Source organism: Myotis lucifugus, unplaced genomic scaffold, assembly GCF_000147115.1.
Source record: "Myotis lucifugus unplaced genomic scaffold, Myoluc2.0 scaffold_706, whole genome shotgun sequence".
Classification (NCBI taxonomy): Eukaryota; Metazoa; Chordata; class Mammalia; order Chiroptera; family Vespertilionidae; genus Myotis; species Myotis lucifugus.
In genome coordinates, this window is record NW_005871754.1 from 244,532 (window position 1) to 266,966 (window position 22,435).

At 42.4% G+C, this 22,435-nt stretch overlaps 1 pseudogene; it reads left to right on the forward strand.

The window, feature by feature from the left end:
- The first annotated feature begins 13,207 nt into the window (after positions 1–13,207).
- Positions 13,208–14,193, forward strand: LOC102425519 (annotated as a pseudogene).
- Positions 14,194–22,435: the final 8,242 nt, after the last annotated feature.

Sequence of the window (22,435 nt, forward strand, 5' to 3'; positions counted from 1 at the left end):
GGGAGTAAAATGCAGCTTTCTGCAAGTTAGAGTTTAATGGTATATTTTTTCCATCACTTTAAACTTTTCTTTTTCCTTATATCTCGGAGGTGTCCATTATTAACAATGTAATGCTGGATATTGCTCATTTTATGTAGAGTAACAATTATTGTATTTCTGGAGAATTTTGTCTCTTGACATCTAATGTAATCATAATACATTTGAATTTATATTTTCCATGTAACTATATTTTTTATTTGATACATGTTTCACATATATTCTCTCTTGTCTTCCTCCCTTTTGATTAAATGTATATTTTAATCCATTTCCTCAACAGTAGGTCCTTGGGGTTACGTCCGGATCTGTTCATAAGGCACAGAACCCACCTATATAAGCACCTACGTCACTCACATGGAGCACATACACAGCAGTAATAAAGTGAAACAGTCAAAAAAATTAAAGGAAAGATAACAATTCCTGACCTTTACTTGTGGTAAATAAATAATGAAAAACATGAAGCACATATGTACATATGTCGATATAACAGAACTTTTTTTATATATAAATAAATGGGAGCTGGTGACGTAACCATTAAATGGCGTATGTGAAATCCGACATAACCAAAGGACTGTCTATATTAACTTAATCATACATTTTTATTATTGTTTTATGATTCTGCCCTGTGTTCTTAAGAGATCAGTTCTTACACTCTCTTTAATTTTTAATTGTAGTCTGATATACAAAACATAAAATTTACCATTCTACCCCTTTGAACCATTTAGGACACTCATCAGCAAGATCTCATTTTATGACCACTAAAGAAGTCTCCACAGAATATCAATTGAGTATTTTGCAACTGGGAAAAAAATAAGAACAAGGATATCTATGAATTAATACAAAGAAATAGTGAGATATATTGCTAAATGAAAAAAACGCAATGTGTAAAAGAGCATTTATAGCGTGCTACTTCTCATGTAAAAATGAAGGGAAATAAAATATCCAACTGTCTGCCCATTGAGCAAAAAGAAGCACAGGAAGAATAAATCAGAAACTAATAGGATTTTTTATCTACAGGAGTTGGGGCAGAAGCGATGGGGAGATGGGGAGAATTACTTGCGTAGGTTTTTTTTGTTTTGTTTTTTTGGTTTTTTGGGGGTTTTTTTAAATATATTTTATTGATTTTTTTACAGAGAGGAAGGGAGAGAGATAGAGAGCCAGAAACATCGATGAGAGAGAAACATCGATCAGCCGCCTCCTGCACATCTCCTACTGGGGATGTGCCCGCAACCCAGGTACATGCCCTTGACCAGGAATCGAACCTGGGACCCTTCAGTCCGCAGGCCGACGCTCTATCCACTGAGCCAAACTGGTTTTGGCTATTTGAGTAGTTTTGACTATGTTGCCTTTTGCAAGTAAATCATGAATAGAAAAGGTGGCTAGTAAAGCAAAATAGAATAAAACAAATCAAATGAACATAACAAAATTTAAATTAACACCATAATTACACTAAAAGGGAAAATAAAATAAATAACCTAAGTAGTTCTTGAACCTAGAATTTTGTCTATATACTTTCCGAATTCTTAATAAAAAGAAAAAAAACTCAAAACAAAGTTTTAAGCTGTGCTATGTTATTAACTGTGGTATGAGTTCAAGATTCTGAAACAACTCACCATGTATCCAAAGATTCAGCAAATAAGTAAACACTGAGGAAAAGATAGTGACTCTACTCTCAGGGAAAGGAGCTCTGTACATGGAAAAGGAGAGGCTGCAAAAAAACACTATGGTGTCAAACTAGAATTGGAGATAGCAATTCAAACTCATGGGTTTTAAAATGTATAAACAGGTTGCAATTTATTTTTTATTTATTGTCTTTATATCAATAGCTATATTGTCCCATCCCCTATTATTTGTGTCCCACTCCTGACCCACCTCCTGTGGGTAAACTTCCCTTCAGTTTCTTAGTTTCTAGTTTTTACTCCTTTTGTTTCTGTTATAAGTATTTCCCAGTTGGCTTCTCTGAGATCATTTAGAATCCTTGCAACCAATAAAAACACCTAAAGCTACAAAATAAATAGTGGTAATGGATTATAACTCAAGAGAATAAGTAAGCGTCCATAATGATATGAAAAAAACAAATAAATAAATAAATAAATAAATAAATAAATGTGGAAAATAGGGTAAGTCCCTTCTTATAGGAGAATACTAGCACACCTAATCAACACAGAAGAAATAAGAGAATTAGAAGAATCACCATATGGCCACCACATTAGCAATAATTTTGTCATATAAGAATCACCAATACATTTTTACAGAAAATTCCTTATGACCTCAGCATATCTTTATAGATGAGCCATATCTCTACCCTCTCATATTCCAGGGAACAAGTTTCTTCACTTTTTCAACATAAAGAACCATAGGAATTTGAAAACAATGATTCTGTGGACCACCATATACCAAATCTGTTCAATTCAATTATTTCTACTTATTTGCTGGTAAATAACAGATTTTCTTCTTTTTTTCAATTATATTTACTTTCAATATTTTTTTGTATTGGTTTCAGGTATACAGCACAGTCATTAGACTGGAAATACATAGAAACACTATGTAAAGTATATGATTAGCTAAACACTATGATAGGTTTTTTTTTTCATTCAATTTTTTAATTTTTTTTTTTTACTTTAAATAATATTTTCCTGAGAAGAACCAAGATGGCAGCATAGGTACACACCTATACTTGCTGCCTCTTACAACCAAATCAAAATTACACCTAAAACGCATAACAACAACCACCCAGAACTGCAGATAACCTGCTTGAGTGGAAGTTCCACAACTACAGAGGTGAAGAAAGCGCATTGAGACCGGTAAGAGATGCGGAGGCGCATAAAGCGCTGGCACCTGGATGTGCTGCTCTTTTAATTGGGAGGGAAATACAAGCTCCTGCTTGCTCTGAACTCCAGTTCCAGGTGAGACTCTGGGGGACACAGATACATATGGGGAGAAACTGGACTGTCTGGCATTGGGATAGGAACGTGAGGGCAGCTTTCTCGAAGAGGTGCTCACAACGATCATTGTTCCTGCACGGGGGCTCAGGACTCGGAGACCCGGAGGCCTCTCCAGTGCAGGGCTGACTGGCAGCCATTGCTGTTTGCTCCACCCTGGTGATTCCCAAAGATGCCGCCCCACCCAATTTATAACCCCACCCAAGCCGTGTGCATCAGCTTTTGCATATGAATGGCCTGTCCTTTCTCTGCCTAAAACTTGTAAAACTACAGCTGGGTCAGAGAGCTCCAGAGCTTCCAAAAGAAGGCCCAAGGCTCAACGCCCCGCAGCAGCAGCCTGCCTTGCTTCACAGCTGGGCCTCGTCTGGGCACTTTCAAACCCCATACAAAGAGGAGGAATCTGTAGATGTCTCTGTAGCTCCTGCTGGGCGGCCTCAAACAGTGGCTGACCTTGCACCTCCTTGGAGATCCAAGAGCCAGTGTATCCAGAGTCAGAGTGAGACCATACCGGATTACAACTCTTCACCTCCATGAGAGACAGACCCAAGGGGCAGACTCAGTGAGCACCAAAACCCCACTGAAGCAAGTCCTGCCCCATAAGAATGTCTCCTGTGCAACAGATCTTCCAGTGTAGACACAGCTGGTCATCACAGCCAATTGGCCTGGAGGTCAATTCCTCCCAGTGATACCAACAGCAACCAAGGGTTAACTACAAGACTGTTCAAACAGCCCACAAAGGGGTGCACCAAGAGTGTCCACCTCAGGTACTGGGGAGGCTTAGCCACTGGGCCCTATAGGACACCTAGCACACAAAGTCACTCTATCAACACAGGGTAGCAGGCAAAATGCAGAGACAAAGAAACAAGTCACAAATGAAAGAAATGGAGGAAAGCAAAACACTGGATATAGAGTTCAAAACCACAATTATAAGGTTACTCAAGAATCTTCTAGAAACCTCTGAGAAATTTAGTGACACCCTCAAGGATATGAAAAAGGACCAATCAGAAATTAAGCATATACTAACTGAAATAAAGAATAATATACAGAGATCCAACAGCAGACTACAGGATCCCAAGAATCAAGTCAAAGATTTGAAATACGAAGAAGCAAAAAACACCCAACCGCAAAAGCAAAAAGAAAAAAGAATCCAAAAATATGAAGATAGTGTAAGGAGCCTCTGGGACAACTTCAAGCATACCAACATCCGAATTATGGGGGTGCCAGAGAAGAGAGAGAGCAAGATATGGAAAACCTATTTGAAGAAATAATGACAGAAAACTTCCCCTACCTGGTGAAAGAAATAGACTGACATGTCCAGGAAGCCCAGAGAACCGCAAACAAGGGGAATCCAAAGAGGACCACACCAAGACACATCATAATTACAATGTTAAGGGCAAAAGACAAAGAGAGAATCTTAAAAGCAGCAAGAGAAAAACAGTTACCTACAAGGGAGTACCCATACGACTGTCAGCTGATTTCTCAACAGAAACTATGCAGGCCAGAAGGGAGTGACAAGAAATATACAAAGTGATGAATAGCAAGAACCTACAACCAAGATTACTCTACCCAGCAAAGCTATGATTTAGAATTGAAGGTCAGATAAAGAGCTTCACAGACAAGAAAACGCTAAAGGAGTTCATCACCACCAAACCAGTATTATATGGTATGCTGAAGGGTATTCTCTAAGAAGAGGAAAAAGAAGAAAAAGGTAAAGATAAAAAATTATGAACAACAAAGTGACAACAAATACATATCTATCAACAAGTCAACCTAAAAATCAAATGAATAAAAAACCTGATGAAAAGAACAGACTGATGAATGTAATAGGATCAGAGGCATGGAAAGGGAGCAGACAGACAATTCTTGGGGGGAAAGGGTTGTGGAGGGTGCGGGAAGAGATTGGACAAAAAGCTTTCACCTATGGACGAGGTCAGTGGTGGGACAGGGAAGCCTGGAGTGGGTTGGAAACCAGGTGGAGGGGAGCTATGAGGGAAAAAAGAGGAAGATCTGTAGTAATCTGAACAATAAAGATTTTTTTAAAAAGATCATATACCACGATCAAGTGAAATTTATTCCAGGGATCCAAGATTGGTGCAATATCTGCAAATCAATAAACATGATACACCACATAAACAAAATGAAGGATAAAAACCACATGGTCCTATAATGGATGCAGAAAAAGCATTGGATAAATCCAGCACACGTTTATAATCAAATCTCTCAGTAAATAGTCATTGTATAAATGCAAGTTAATATATATGAAAATTTTTGTCAGTTGAAGGTATATTAATATGAATGAATTAAATCAGCTAGTAAAGGGACTAAGAAAATTTTGGACAACTTTTGGTCCTCACATCTCTAAAATAATACATTGTTCTTGACTTCTCCAAACAACAAAAGAGAAGTTTCCATGTGTAATGATTAAGAGCATGGGCTATGATCACACACATTAGACTGAATCCCATGAAGTAGATAATACTTGGTCATTTTTAATTTATAGAAAATTATAAGACATCCTATCTAATAAAAGAGAAACATGCAAATTGACCATAACCCCGACACCCTTCCCATTGGCTAATCAGCATATTATTATGCAAATTAACTGCCAACCAAGATGGTGGCCGGCAGCCAGGCACTGAAGCGAACAGGAGGCTTGCTTGCTCCAGTGATGGAGGAAGCCAAGGTTCCCCACCTGCTGCTGCTGGCCTCTGAGCTTGCACTCTAAGAAACAATGTTGCAAGTATAGAAGCTAAACAAACTTCAGAAACCTGCTTTCAGCCAGCAGGGCTTCAGCCAGCAGGACTGCAACAGTGTTTCAATTATAGAACCCAAACAAACCCAGTACCTGCTTTCAGCAGCCGAGGTCTCAGAGCTGCAGCCGAGCCTCAGAGCTAAAGCCGGCTCTCAGCTCCAGTGACAGCCATAGAAGGTAAATAAATCCCAGAATAAAAGAAAAAAAGAAAAAAAGGAGAGGTTGGGAGCTTCAGTCGCCCGCCAGCCTGAAAACGGCCCTCAGCCCCTCACCCAGACTGGCCAGGCACCCCAGTGGGGACCCCCTCACTGAAGGGGGTGTGACCAGCTGCAAACAGCCATCATCCCCTCACCCAGTCTGGCCAGGAACCCCAATGGGGACCCCCACCTTGAAGCAACAAGATGGCGGCTAATTTGCATACTGAAGGCGGGCAGCAGTGGGCAAGGCTGTCCTCGGTCCCGGACCCGGATCTGTGACCCTGCCGGGCAGGGGGGAGTGCTTGAGGCTGTCCACGGTCCAGGACCGGATCTGTGACCCTGCCGGGCAGGGGGCACCGTGGGAGGCTGTCCGCTGTCCCAGGACCCGGATCTGTGACTCTGCCGGGCGGGGGGCAGCGCTTGAGGCTGTTGGCGGTTGGGACCCGGATCCGTGACTTGGCGGGCGGGTGGCAGCGCTTGAGGCTGTCTGCTATCTGGGACCCGGATCCGTGACCTGGGGACAGGGGGCAGCACTTGAGGCTGTCCGTGGTCCTGGGACCCGGATCCATGACCTGGCGGGCAGGGGCAGTGCTTGACGCTTTCCGTGGTCCCGGGACCCGGGTTTGTGACCCTGCCGGGCGGGGGGCAGTGCTTGAGGCTGTCCACGGGACCAAGACACGAATCTGTGACCCTGCCAGGCGGGGGGCAGCACTTGAGGCTGTCCTCGGTCCTGGGACCTGGATCTGTGACCCTTCCCGGCAGGGCGGCAGATCGCACAGGGGCGGATCGGCCGGGGTTGGGCAGGGCAGGATGCCTGACTTCCGCCCAGCCCCAGTCACTCTGGGCAGGTGAACAGCGCAGAGAGCCTCTGGACAGGGGAGGCAGGCGGGCGGAGGGCAGCCTGTACTCCCCACATGGCGGTGGTGACAGCTGTGAGCACGCCAAGCGGAGCCTGCAGGCTGAGCTGAAGTAGCGCCTGCAGGCCATCAGCGCCCAGGAGTGGCTGCGCAAGATCCGCCTCCTGGCCCAGAAGGTGCAGGATCGCAGGGACAGCCACCGTGGCGGGCCAGACTGACATCTTCCTGGCCACACCATCGGGGTTTGCGGATCTGCAAAGCCAGAGGCCTCCGGTGTGCACATCCCCCCCTGGCGTGCGAACATCCCCCAGCACACTGTCACCCTCCCACGCCTACAACGGTTGCAAACCAAGGCGTGCACAAGTTCCCACCGCATCTCCACCGCACTTCCATAAACCTGGCATGCTTAACACCCCCACAGGATGTGCACACATCCCCTCTGATGCGCTCACGTCCTTTGGAGAGTGTCGGGGTGTTCTGGGTGCTGAGGGTGGGCGCCTGTGAGATGACAGTGAGAGGGCGGAGTGGTGATGCCCTGTTCCCACGGAGGCCAGTGCAGCTACAAGCTCCCGTTTGGGGGGTTAATGCAGGTGCTGAGGCAGGAGCAGATGCAGACAGACACACCTGGTGGGCACGGGTGGCCATCGCTGAGGTGCCTTTGGTCAGCGTTCAAGATCAAGAACCCAGAGGTGGAGAGGAATTCCATCCTCTCAGTGAAACAGTGGGATAGTCGGGGCAACTGTAGAGGAGGAATGTCACTTTGGGTGCCAGCACCCATGAGTGAAGGCTGCCCTGACTGAGCCTCGCTTGCTTGGGGCATAGCTCACTCCTGCCGGGCAGTGGGTGACAGGACGTGCTTTTCCGAATTACTGGGAGAAAACGTTGATTCTCCTGCTGCCCACGAAGGTGGAAAGTGAAGTGGGGAGACATGTGGGGAGTGAGCGAGGTTCCCTGTCTGGGGGTTCCAAATCTGCTGTTGGTTTATTTCACTGCTGACTAGAGATATACAGGGTGTCTCCCCCCCCCCTTTGAATACCTACTAATTCCAATGGTTTTAAGTATAAGAAAGAAACAACAATGGAGCTGTTATCTGTTAAAAGTGTGGGCACAAACAGGTAGTAGGACATTCCCTGAGGGGTCTCAGATTGGAGAGGGTGAAGGCCAGACTGAGGGGCCCCTTCCCCCCCCCCCGTACCCCAGTGCACAAATTTCATGCACTGGGCTACTAGCATATATATATATATCAAGTTATATACATATCACATGTATTATAGATACAGATATACACAACTGAGTGCCATTCTATCCCCTACTGTACTGTGTGTGTCTACAGAATTTGTGTCATTTATGTGTCTATGTCTTAAAAGCTAAAAAAGTTGAAAGAACACAAATTCTTAATGTAACTGTGGAGATGGTTGAAAATCTGGGAATGTAAGACTGATGTGTAGATTTAATTAGGAAATGTAGGTAAAGTCCTTAGACCAGCACCCAAACGTTCACCAAAATGTTCAGCGCTATTATGAAAGAGAGTTTGTGGGCTATCTTGGTTTGGGAGCTATTTTGGCATCAAGTGGCTTGAAATGGCACCCATCGCTGGAGTGTCCCTGAGTTTACAGGTGTGGGTCAATGGGACTGGGTTTCACATTACTTTCAGGCAGAAACAACTGACACTGGTTTTCAGGGAGTCATCTACTGTTTCTGCCACAGTGAATTATTATGGTATGGCCTTGGCCAAACTAGAATTTATCTCTCTGTGGTCATTAACATGTAAACTCAGCCCGGCTGCTGTGGCTCAGTGGTTGAGCATTGACCTATGAAACAGGAAGTCACAGTTCAATGCCCAATCAGGGCACATAGCTGGGTTGTGGGTTCAATCCCCACATTCCTAACTAAATCCATCCATCAGTCTTACAATCCCCTTGCAGGAGGCAGTCCTTCAATGATTCTCTTGGCATCATCAATGTTGCTATCTCTCTCCCTCCTTCCTTCCTCTCTGAAATCAATAAATAAATTTTTTTTAAGATGTAAACTGACAGAACTGGGTGAATGCCCACTTGTTTCTGTGCAAGGAGTTAATGCTGGTTGCTTTAGGGGTGTGATGATTCCTGGAGCCAGAAGAGGGAAGATACATGAATCCACAGGTGTGAGAAACTAACAGGTATGCAGTTAAAATTCATGGTTTTCCCAGAGAATCACAGTATGAGATGTGATGGTCCTGGTCATCAATTCTGAGTTTCTAAGATTCCCACACCTTCTTCATCCTCAGAAGACAGAAGAGCAGCATGAGGCCTGAGAACCACAGGAGCATGTACCAGTTCCTCCTCCTGGGACTCCCCATCCCACCAGGGCAGCAGGGCGTGTACTTCACTCCGTTCCTGGACATGTACCTGACCACGGTGCTGGGCAACCTGCTCATCATCCTGCTCATCAGGCTGGACTCTCGCCTGCACACGCCCATGTACTTCTTCCTCAGCCACTTGGCCTTCTCTGACATTTCTCTCTCCTCTGTCACTGTCCCTAAAATGCTCATGAACATGCAGACTCAGCAACAATCCATTTCCTATCAGAATGGCTACACACAACATAACAAATGACAAGTGCTGGCTAGGATGTGGAGATTAGGGAACCATAATACACTGCTGGTGGGAATGCAGATTCGTGCAGTCATTATGGAAAACAGTATGGAGTTTGCTCAAAAAATTAAATATGGAACTGCCACTGACCCCATGATTCCACTTCTAGGAATATTTCCTAAGAAACCCAAAACACCAATCAGAAAGAATATATGAACCCCTATGTTCATAGCAGGGCAATTCATAATAGCTAAGACCGGAAAACAACCCACCTGTAGATGAGTGGATAAAAAAGCTGTGGTACATTACACCATGGAATACTATGCAGATGGAAAAAAGAAGGATCTTTTACCCTTTGAGACAGCATGAAGGGACCTGCAGAGTGTTACACTAAGCGAAAAGTCAGTCAGAGAAAGACAAGTATCACATGATCTCACTTAAGTGTGGAATCCAATGAACAAAATAAACTGATGAACAAAATAGATCCAGAGACATAGAGGCATGGAACATACTGTCGAATCCCAGAGGGAAGGCGGGCGTGGGTGGGTGGGAAGAGATCCACCAAAGAACTTGTATGCATGTATGCATAATCAGTGGATCCAGATAATAGTATGGTGAAGGTCTGGGGTAGGGAGTGGGGGCAGGCTAGAAGGGTTAATGGGGGGGAAAACGGGACATATGTAATACTTTCAACAACAAATATTTGAAAATTGTTTAAAAAGGATAAAAACAGTAGCTTTGGAAACATTATCATATGCATTCTGATAATATGAACTGGTATATCAGCTATAAATCTAAGCCTGAAATATGCATACAAACATACTAGTACATACATATATACATATACACACACAGTAGGTAAACATTGTAAAATGTTAACCATTGGGAATTGGCTGAAGATTGACCAGGAATTCTTAATATCATTATTACAACTTTTCTACAACTTTGAATCATTTCAAAATAGAAAGTTGAAAAATCTTTCTTCCCAGCTGGAGCAATGCCCAAGAACCAAGCAGTCCAGGGCATGACTGGAATCAGGGACAATGTCCCCTAGGACTCCAGTCCCTCTGGCTCTTGGACACACAGCTCCCAAAGGGCAGTCAGAAATCAGCCACAAGCTTGGGGACTTGTTTGCAGTCTCTCATTAGCAGTTAAATGTCATTTGTGGACTCATTTCTCTAGAGCCGGATAAGGAAAAGGAAAGTCTGTAGAAGTGCAAAGTCCCCAGATATAGCTTCTCTGTGTGTCTGATGTTAGGTCTCCTGAAGAAAACCTGAGGAGATGGGCGATAATCTGCAGCAGAAGGTGTCTGAACTCACCAATGAGCCCAGGTGAGTGGAGCTGGAAATCTGCCTTTGCCGATGGACCTGCCTGTGTGCTAGTGGGTTCATGTGTGAGACTCTGTGTCCTTGACCCTGTGTGTGTGCATATATTGTATGTGCTTGTATATGTGCTTTTTGGTATTTGTGTGTGTACGTGCTATGAATCTGACTCACAGTCTTATTTTAGTGTTTGTAGATCAAGTTCTCAGCCTCCTGGCATGTGACTAGGGACTCTTGATTCATGTCTGTGATAGTAAACACTGGCATCACAGCTGAGCATCGGGAGTGAGACTGTTGTCTCTGTTTCTGGACAAGAAGATGCCAACCTCATAAGGAACCAAGGTAAGCTCAGAGGGAGCTCAGACCTCTGCTCAGCAGTGTGTTGTGGTGCACATGTGAGCTGTGCCTGTGGGTGACGCTCTTGTGTATGAGAGCTGGAAGTTATGTTATTGGATTTTCTCTGTGTGTACGTGATCATGTGTGTGTGACCATATGCATGGGTGTTGTTGGTGGTTTAATGACTGTGCCTGTGACTGAATAGACTTAACAGTCCCATTCTGACTATGCTCCCCCAGCAAGGAGATGATCAGACAGAGGGAAGCTCATTAATACACTCTCATTAATAGGAGAATGTATACTATTTGTTGTAGTGAGTGTGGCTGGGTGTACATATGTGTTGTGTTGTGTGTTTCTTCTAAAATTTTTGAATTGTTTGTGGTCTTGTGTGCTTCTGGTGAAGTGTGTGTAGTGTTTGACTTACGTATATGTGGTGAGGTGAGTGTTCACTAGGTACATCATGAAACAGGAGTCTTGATGTGCATTGTGAGTGTGTTTTGGGGTGAGAGGTGTATTACTGTATGTGTGTATGCCCAACTTTCTGTTAATTCTGACTTGTATGTATGCATATGAGTGTTTATGAGATGAACCATATACTGGATATATATTGGCTATTCTTCCTTTAGGATGGAAATTTGGTCAGAGGTGATGTACATTATCAAAGCAGCTGTGTGTGTGTGTGTGTGTGTGTGTGTGTGTGTGTGTGTGTGTGTAATCTGTATTGATGACTCCAGTATTTCCTAAAGTGTCCTCCTTCTGGGGCACCATTACCTAAGATACTCAAATTCTAAGCAACACCCTGGTTCTTGAAATGGATTTGCTATCATTTTTATGTACATGAGTGTGATTGAGCTGCTCAGAATTTTCAAACCTTTCTTTATTTTTACTAAACATCCCAGGGAAACAAACACACTAACTAACCTTAAACTCCAGGCATCATGCTGTGTGAAGGTATTGGGCAGAATTACCATTAAATAGTGATGAGACCTTGGGGAACTTATATAAAACATTGGTCTCACTTACACATCTATAAAATGGAAATAATTACACTAGTTTTGTGAATCTCGAGAGGCCCTCAGGAAAGAGTTATTGCATAAATAGATCTTAATGTATTTGAGAATTTTTTGTCACTTGGAAAGTAAATAAATATGAAGGAATAAAATTATCTAGTAAAGGGAATAAAAAATAAAATTTTGGACAAATCTGGGTCCTCACAGCTCTAAAATAATATATTGTGCTTTGCTCCTAAGCAAGAAAAGGGAAGTTTCCCTGTGTAACAGTTAAGAGCATGGTTTCTGATCACACTGACATATTAGACAGAATCACATGAAGTAGCTAACACTTGGTGATTTTTAATTTATAGAAAATGGTAATACATACATATCAAGTTATTAACATTACATATCACATATGTAATAGATACTAATATACACACGTGTATTTGTGCGCCATTATGTCCCTGCTGTACGGCCATGTGCCTACAGAACTTGTGTCATTTATGTTTCTATTTCATAAAAAGTAAAATAGTTCAAAGAATACTAATCCTTAGAGCAGCTGTGAAGAGGTTTTAAAATCTGGGAATGTAAGGCTGATGTGTGGATTTAATTAGGAAATGTAGGTAAAGTCCTTATCCTGGTACCCAAATGTTCATCTAAATGTTCAGCATTATTATGAAAGATACTTTGTGGACTATTCTGTTTTTGAAGATATTCTGGCATTCAGTGACTATCAATGGCCACCCATTTCCAGAGTGTTCCTGAGTTTATAGCTGAGGGTCAATGGGAGCCGGCAGGTTCACAGGAGGTCTGACAATGCTCCAACAACACCCACTCAGCACTGGAGTCTCACGTTACTTTCAGGCAGAAACAACCCACACCACTTTTCAGGGGCTCACCTTCTATTCCTGCCACAGTGAATCATTATGGTTAGGCTCTGGCCTGGTGTAGAAATGATCCCTCCATGTTCATCAAGATGTAAACTCACAGCAGTGGGCACCTTGCTTTTCTTTTTTTCAGCCCCAGGGAACGAGTTCAGGTGGGGTCTGGTAGGAATTGGGGCCAGCGGCCCACATTTAGGGTCTAGGGGTGAATGATTTCCAAATAATGACAGTATTAGATGAGATGTCCTGTTCATCCTTTCTAGGTACCTGAGACTCCCAAGCCTTCTTCATCCCCAGCAGACAGAAGAGCAGCATGAGGCCTGAGAACCAGAGCAGCGTGTCCCAGTTCCTCCTCCTGGGGCTCCCCATCCCGCCAGGGCAGCAGGGCGTGTTCTTCACCCTGTTTCTGGGCATGTACCTGACCACGGTGCTGGGCAACCTGCTCATCATCCTGCTCATCAGGCTGGACTCTCGCCTGCACACGCCCATGTACTTCTTCCTCAGCCACTTGGCCTTCTCTGACATTTTCTCTCTCCTCTGTCACTGTCCCTAAGATGCTCAGGAACATGCAGACTCGGCAACAATCCATCTCCTATGTGGGATGCATTTCTCAGTTTATTCTTTCATGCTTTTTGCTGGTGTTGACATTTTCTTCTGGCTGTGATGGCATATGACAGGTATGTGGCCATCTGTCAGCCTCTGCACTACACCACCATCATGAGGGAGGGGCTGTGTATGCTGCTGGTGGCTGACTCCTGGGTTCTCTCCTCGAGCGTTGCCCTTTTATACACCCTCCTCTTGGTCCGACTGTCTTTCTGTGCTGACAATGCCATCATCCACTACTTCTGTGACCTCCCTGCACTCCTGAAGCTGAGCTGTTCGGACACCTTCCTCAATGGGCTGGTCATATACACTGTTGGAGGAATGATTTCCTTTTTGTGTATTGGTGTTATTTTGGGCTCCTATATCCGTATAGGGACCATCATCCTCGGGGTCCTCTCCACTAATAGACTCTATAAAGCCTTTTCTACCTGTGGCTCCCATCTCTCTGTGGTGTCTCTATACTACGGGACAGCTACAGGTGTTTACTTTTTCTCCTCGTCATGGGGTTCCAAAGACATAATTGCTTCTGTCATGTATACAGTAGTTACCCCCATGCTGAACCCCTTCATCTACAGCCTGAGGAACAGAGATATCAAACAGGCCTTAGAGGTGTGTGTCAAGAGGATTAAGTTCTTTAAGTGGCATTCACTAAATCCTCTGGTTGCAGTCAGGAGCACAGGGAAATATATCTCCTAAAATTACTGAATAGTCAACATCTCCATATAACTTTAATAGAATATGCATTCTGTTGTCATGTACAGTGTGGTTAATATGTAAACTAGGTCAAGTTTGCTACATGGATTGTTAATAATGTGATATTCCCAATTAGTAATTTTTGCTTGTTCATCATCTCATAAGATTTATGCAAAATATATTGTACAATTATAGATGTGGATTTTCTTTTTCTCCTTTGAGATGTCTCAGCTTTTGCTTATGTATTTTTTATACTATGTTATTGATGACATACTGCTTTAGCCTCATGATTTGCTTCTGGTGAGGTTTGTTTCTACCTGATTCAATAATACTGGCTTTTGATGACTTCAAGTTGATTGTGAGGGTCTCTTCCCAACTGACATTCAGTGACATCATGTTGGTAGATTGCAATCAGCCATGATAAGAAAAATTACACTATGAAAAATGGCATATGCTACAAAATAAGGCTTTTCAACAAGAGGGCCAGACTTTTCTAAAATACATTCAAAAGCACACCACTGCATTTATGATTAGGAGATGTTTCTAGAAATGGGCTTTACCTTTACTACTCATCTACTTCTATTATTAGTATAGGTACTTTACTATAAATTTAGTTTTGTATATCAACTACAATTAGTAATTAAAGAGAGTGTAAGAAGTGATCTCTTAAGAACACAGGGAAGAATCATAAAACAATAATGATAATGTATGATTAAGTAATACAGACAGTCCTCGGGTTTCATCGGACTCTACATACGCCATTTCATGATTACGTCACCATAGATATAGGTACACATACAGATATACAAACAGACTTATAGGTATAAATATACAGATAGAGATATAGATACTAGTATAGAATAGGGAGTAAAATGCAGCTCTTTTACAGTTAGAGTTTAATGGTATATTTTTTCCATCAGTTTAAACTTTTCTTTTTCCTTATACCTCTGAGGTGTCCAGTATTAACAAAGTTATGCTGGATATTGCTCATTTTATGTAGAGTAACAATTATTGTATTTCTGGAGAATTTTGTCTCTTGACATCTAATGTAATCATAATACATTTGAATTTATATTTTCCATGTAACTATGTTTTTCATTTTATTCATGTTTCACATATATTCTCTCTTGTCTTCCTCCCTTTTGATTAAATGTATATTTTAATCCATTTCCCTCTACAGTACATCCTCGGGTTACATCGGGGATTTGTTCCTACAGTTCGGAACTCACCTATATAAGCACCTACGTCACTCACATGGAGCACATACACAGCAGTAATGAAGTGAAAAAGTAAAAAAAAATTTAAAAGAAAGATAACAATACCTGAATTTTACTTGTGGTAAATAAGTAACAAAAATAGACCATCAAACCTCAGAGGGAAGGTAGGAGAGGGTGGGGGTAAGGGGAAGAGATCAACAAAAGGACTTATATGCAAGCATATAGGCCTAACCAATGGACACAGACAACAGGATGGTGAGGGCATAAGTGGGGGGGATAGGGGTGACGTGGGGATAAGGACACATATGTAATAACTTAATCAATAAAAAAAATAAAATAAATTAAATTGACATCTACACTAATAAAAGGCAAAGATGCTAATTGGTAGTACCTTCGCTACGTCCATCAGCCAATCAGAAGAGTATGCAAATTAACCCAACAAAGATGGCCGTTAAATTTGCATACTGCAGGTGGAATCAGGGCCTCTGATCCGTGACCGGGGAGGCAGGGCAGGCAGCGCCAGATGCCGCCCACGGGGTCCAGGCCCCAAATTGGGACGAGGGAAGTGAGGCAGGCAGCACCAGACGCTGCCGGCAGGATCCTCTAATCTGTGACCTGGGGTGGCGGGGCAGGCAGCATCAAATGCCGCCTGCAGATCTGGGCCTCTGATCTTTGACCTGGGTGGCGGGGCAAGCAGCGCCTGATGCCGCCCTTGGGGTCCAGGCCCCAGATTGGGACGGGGGAGGCGGCGCAGGAAGCACCAGATGCTGCCCGCGGGATCCAGGCCTCAGATCTGTGACCCGGGAGACTGCGAGAGGGCACAGGCCTAGCTGAGGGACCCCCCCTGTTTGCACAAATTTTTGTGCACCGGGCCTCTAGTAAAAAAATAAGAAGCAAAAAAATAATATAAAACATAAAGCACATATGTACATATATTATTATGACAGAACTTTTTTTTTTATAAATAAATGGAAGATGGCGACATAATCATGAAACGGCGTACGTCCAGTCCAAAGTAACCCAAGGACTGTCTCTATTAACTTAATCATACATTATCATTATTGTTTTATGATTCTTCCCTGTGTTCTTAAGAGATCACTTCTTACACTCTCTTTAATTTTTCATTGTAGTTTCATATACAAAACATAACTTTTACCATTCTAGCCATTTGAACCATTTAGGACACTCATCAGTAAGATCTCAATTTATGACCACTAAGTAGTCTCTATAGAACTTCAATTGAGTATTTTGCAAATGTGAAAAAAATAAAAACAAGGGTATCTGTGAATTAATACAAAGAAATAGTAAGATATATTGCTAAATGAAAAAAAAAGCAATGTGTAAAAGAGCATTTATAGCGTGCTACTTCTCATGTAAAAATGAAGGGAAAGAAAATATCCAACTGTCTGCCCATTGAGCAAAAAGAAGCACAGGAAGAATAAATCAGAAACTAATAGGATTTTTTATCTACAGGAGGTGGGACAGAAGCAATGGGGATATGGGTAGAATTATTTGCGTAGTTTTGACTATGTTGCGTTTTGCAAGTAAACCATGAATAGAAAAGGTGGCTAGTAAAGCAAAATAGACTAAAACAAATCGAAATTAACAACATAATAACACTAAAAGGGAAAATAAAATAAATAACCTAAGTAGTTCTTGAACCTAGAATTTTGCTCTGAACTCCAGTTCCAGGCAAGACTCTGGGGGACACGGAGAAATATGGGCAGAAACTGGACTGTCTGCCATCGGGACAGGAACACGAGGGCGGCTTTCTCACAGAGGTGGTCACAGCAATAATTGCTCCTGCACAGGGGCCGAGGGATGCAGACCCGGGGACCTCTCTGGTGCAGGGCTGACTGGCAGCCATTGCTGTTTGCTCCACCCTGCTTATTCCCAGAGACATCGCCCCATGCAATTTACAACCCCACCCAAATGGTACACATCGGCTTTTGCATATGAATGGCGTGTCCTTTCTCTGCCTAAGACCTGTCAAACTGCAGCTGGGTCAGAGAGTCCCAGAGCTTCCAAAAGAAGGCCCAAGGCCCGGCAGCAGCAGCCTGCCTTGGTTCACAGCTGTGCCTAGTCTGGGGACTTACAAAGAGGAGGAATCTGCAGATGTCCCTGTAGTTCCTGCTGGGTGACCCAGACAGTGGCTGACCTTGCATCTCCTTGGAGATCCAAGAGCCAATGTACCCAGCGGTCAGAGTGAGACCATACCGGATTACAAATATTCACATCCATAAGAAAACACACTCAAGGGGCAGACTCAGTGAGCACCAAAGCCCCACTGACATAAGTCCTGCCCCATTAGGGTGTTTCCTGTGCAACAGATCTTCTAGAGTAGACACAGCTGGTCATCACAGCCAATTGACCTGGAGGTCAATTCCTTCCAGTGATACCAATAGCAGTCAAGGGTTAACTACAAAAAGACTGTGCAAACAGCCCACAAATGGGTGCACCAAGAGTGTCCACCTCAGGTGACTGGAGAGGCTGAGCCATTAGGCCCCATAAGAAAACTAGAACACAAAGCCACTCTATCAACACAGGGAAGCAGCTAAAATGCAGAGACAAAGAAACATGTCACAAATGCAAGAAATGGAGGAAAGCAAAATACTGGATATAGAGTTCAAACCACAATTATAAGGTTACTCATGAATTTTATAGAAACCTCCGAGAAATTTAGTGACACCCTCAAGGATATAAAAAAGGACCAATGAGAAATTAAACATACACTGACTGAAATAAAGAATAATATACAGAGATCCAACAGCAGACTAGAGGATCCAAATAATCAAGTCAAAGATTTGAAATACGAAGAAGATATGAAGATAGTGTAAGGAGCCTCTGAGAGAACTTCCAGCGGACTGACATCCGAATTATGGGGGTGGCAGAAGAAGAGAGAGACCACCATATGGAAAACCTATTTGAAGAAATAATGACAGGAAACTTCCCTTACCTGGTGAAAGAAATAGACTGACAAGTCGAGGAAACACAGAGAACCAAGAAAAAGCAGAATCCAAATAGGACCACACCAAACAAACCATAGTTAAAATGCAAAGGGCAAAAGACAAAGAGAATCTTAAAAGCTGCAAGAAGGACCAACTAGAAATTAAGCATACACTGACTGAAATAAAGAATATTATACAGAGATCCAACAGCAGACTAGAGCAGTGGTCAACAAACTCATTAGTCAACAGAGCCAAATATCAACAGTACAACGATTGAAATTTCTTCTGAGAGCCAAATTTTTTTAACTTAAACTATATGTGTAGGTACATTGTTATTAACTTAATTAGGGTACTCTTAAGGCTTAGGAAGAGACACACTCAAGGGGCCAAAGAACTGCATGTGGCTGGCGAGCCGCAGATTGCCGATCACGGGACTAGAGGATCGCAAGAATCAAGTCAAAGATTTGAAGTACGAAGAAGTAAAAAACACCCAACCAGAAAAGCAAAAAGAATCCAAAAATATGAAGATAGTGTAAGGAGCCTCTGGGACAACTTCAAGCATACCAACATCCGAATTATGGGGGTGCCAGAAGAAGAGAGAGAGCAAGATATGGAAAACCTATTTGAAGAAATAATGACAGAAAACTTCCCCTACCTGGTGAAAGAAATAGACTTACAAGTCCAGGAAGCACAGAGAACCCCAAACAAAAGGAATCCAAAGAGGACCACACCAAGACACATCATAATTAAAATGCCAAGAGCAAAAGGTAAAGAGAGAACCTTAAAAGCAGCAAGAGAAAAGCAATTAGTTACCTACAAGGGAGTACCCATACGATTGTCAGCTGATTTCTCAACAGAAACTTTGCAGGCCAGAAGGGAATGGCAAGAAATGTACAAAGTGATGAATAGCAAGAACCTACAACCAAGATTACTCTACCCAGCAAAGCTATGATTTAGAATTGTAGGTCAGATAAAGAGCTTCACAGACAAGAAAAAGCTAAAGGAGTTCATCACCACCAAACCAGTATTATATGAAATGCTGAAGGGTATTCTCTAAGAAGAGGAAGAAGAAGAAAAAGCTAAAGATAAAAAATTATGAACAAAGTGACAACAAATACATATCTATCAACAAGTGGACCAAAAACTCAAATGAATAAAAAACCTGATGAACAGAACAGACTGGTGAATGTAATAGGATCAGACAGACAATTCTCAGGGGGAAAAGGTTGTGGGAGGTGTGGGAGAAGACATTGGACAAAGTACTTACACCTATGGACAAGGTCAGTGGGGCAGGGGGAGGGAAACGGGTGGAGGGGAGCTATCGGGGGAAAAAAGAGGAACATCTGTACTAATCTGAACAATAAAGATTAAAAAATAAAGATCATATCCCATGATCAAGTGAAATTTATTCCAGGGATGCAAGATTGGTGCAATATCTGCAAATCAATAAACATAATACACCACATAAACAAAATGAAGGTCATATCAATGGGTACAGAATTGCATTTGATAAAATCCAGCACCCATTTATAATCAAATCTCTCAGTAAATACTCATTGTATAAGTGGAAGTTAATGAGTATGAAAATTTTTGTCAGTTGAAGGTATATAAATATGAAGGAATTAAATCAGCTAGTGAAGGGACTAAGAAAATTTTGGACAACTTTTGGTCCTCACATCTCTAAAATAATACATTGTGCTTGACTTCTCTAAACAACAAAAGAGAAGTTTCCATGTGTAATGATTGAAAGCATGGGCTATGATCACACACATTAGACTGAATCCCATGAAGTAGAAAATACTTGGTCATTTTTAATTTATAGAAAAAGATAACCTATATAGATCAGGTTATATACATGTCACATGTATTATAATACAGATATACACACGTGTGTGCATTCTGTCCCTTACTGTACTCTGTGTGCTACAGAATTTGTATCATTTGTGTGTCTATGTCTTAAAAGCTAAAAAAGTTGAAAGAACAAAAATTCTTAATGTAACTGTGAAGATGGTTGAAAATCTGGGAATGTAAGACTGATGTGTAGATTTCATTAGGAAATGTCGGTAAAGTCCCTAGACCAGGACCCAAACGTTCACCAAAATGTTCACCGCTATTATGAAAGAGAGTTTGTGGGCTATCTTGGTTTGGGAGCTATTTTGGCATCAAGTGGCTTGAAATGGCACCCATCTCTGGAGTGTCCCTGAGTTTACAGGTGTGGGTCAATGGGACTGGGTTTCACATTACTTTCAGGCAGAAACAACTGACACTGGTTTGCAGGGGCTGATCTTCTGTTTCTGCCACAGTGAATTATTATGGTTTGGCCTTGGCCATACTAGAAATTATCTCTCTGTGGTCATTAACATGTAAACTCAGCCCGGCTGCTGTGGCCCACTGGTTGAGCATTGACCTATGAACAAGGAAGTCACAGTTCAATGCCCAGTCAGGGCACATAGCTGGGTTGTGGGTACAATACCCACATTTTCTAATTAAATCCATTCAAAAGGCTTACATTACCCTTACAGGAGACAACCCTTCAATGATTCTCTTGGCATCATCAATGTGGCTATCTCTCTCTCTCCTTCCTTCCTCTCTGAAATCAATAAAAAAAATTTTTTAAAAGATGTAAACTCATAGAACTGGGTGAATGCCCTCTTGTTTCTGTGCAAGGAGGTCTTGCTGGTTGCTTTAGGGGTGTGATGATTCTTGGAGCCAGATGGGAATAGAGGGAAGATGCAAGAATCCACAGGTGTGAGAAACTAACAGGTATGCAGTTAAAATTCATGGTTTTCCCAGAGATTGACAGTATGAGATGTGATAGTCCTGTTCACCCATTCTGGGTTCCTGAGACTCCCAACCCTTCTTCATCCCCAGCAGACAGAAGAGCAGCATGAGGCTTGAGAATGAGAGCAGCATGCCCATTTCCTTCTCCTAGGACCTCCCATCCCGCCTGGAGAGCAGGGTGTGTTCTTCACCCTGTTCCTGGGCATGTACCTGACCACGGTGCTGGGCAACCTGCTGATCAGGCTGGACTCTCACCTGCACACGCCCATGTACTTCTTCCTCAGCCACTTGGCCTTCTCTGACATTTCTCTCTCCTCTTTCACTGTCCCTAAGATGTCCCTGAACATTCAGACTAAGCAATAATCCATTTCCTATCCGAATGGCTACCATCAACATATCAACAAACGACAAATGCTGGAGAAGATGTGGAGAATAGGGAACCATAAATCACTGCTGGTGGGAACACAGCTTGGTGCAGTCATTATGGAAAACAGTATGGAGTTTCCTCAAAAATTAAATATGGAACTCCCATTTGACCCCATGATTACACTTCTAGGAATATATCCTAATAAACCCAAAACACCAATCAGAAAGAATATATGCACCCCTATGTTCATAGCAGTGCAATTCACAGTACCTAAGTCCGGAAAACAGCCCACCTGAAGATGAGTGGATAAAAAAGCTGTGGTACATTTACAACATGGAATACTATGCAACTGTAAAAAAGAAGGATCTTTTACCCTTTGAGACAGCATGAAGGGACCTGCAGAGTACTACACTAAGCAAAAAGCTAGTCAGAGAAAGACAAGTATCACATGATCTCACTTAAATGTGGAATCTAATGAATAAAATAAGCTGATGAACAAAATAGATCCAGAGACATAGAAGCATGGAACATACTGTCGAATCTCAGAAGGGAAGGCAGGCATGTGTGGGTGGGTGGGAAAAGATCAAGCAAAGAACTTGTATGCATGTATGCATAATCAGTGGATCCAGATAATAGTATGGTGAAGGTCTGGGGTAGGGAGTGGGGGCAGTCTAGAAGGGTTAATGGGAGGGAATAGGGGGACATATAATACTTTCAAGAATAAATTTTTTGAAAATTTGTTTAAAAAGGATAAAAACAATAGCTTTGGAAACATTATCATATGCCTTCTGATAATAAGTACTTGTATATCAGCTATAAATCTAAGCCTGAAATATACATACAAACATACTAGTACATACATATATACATATACACACACTTTAGGTAAATATTGTAAAATGTTAACCATTGGGAATTAGTTGGAAGATTTG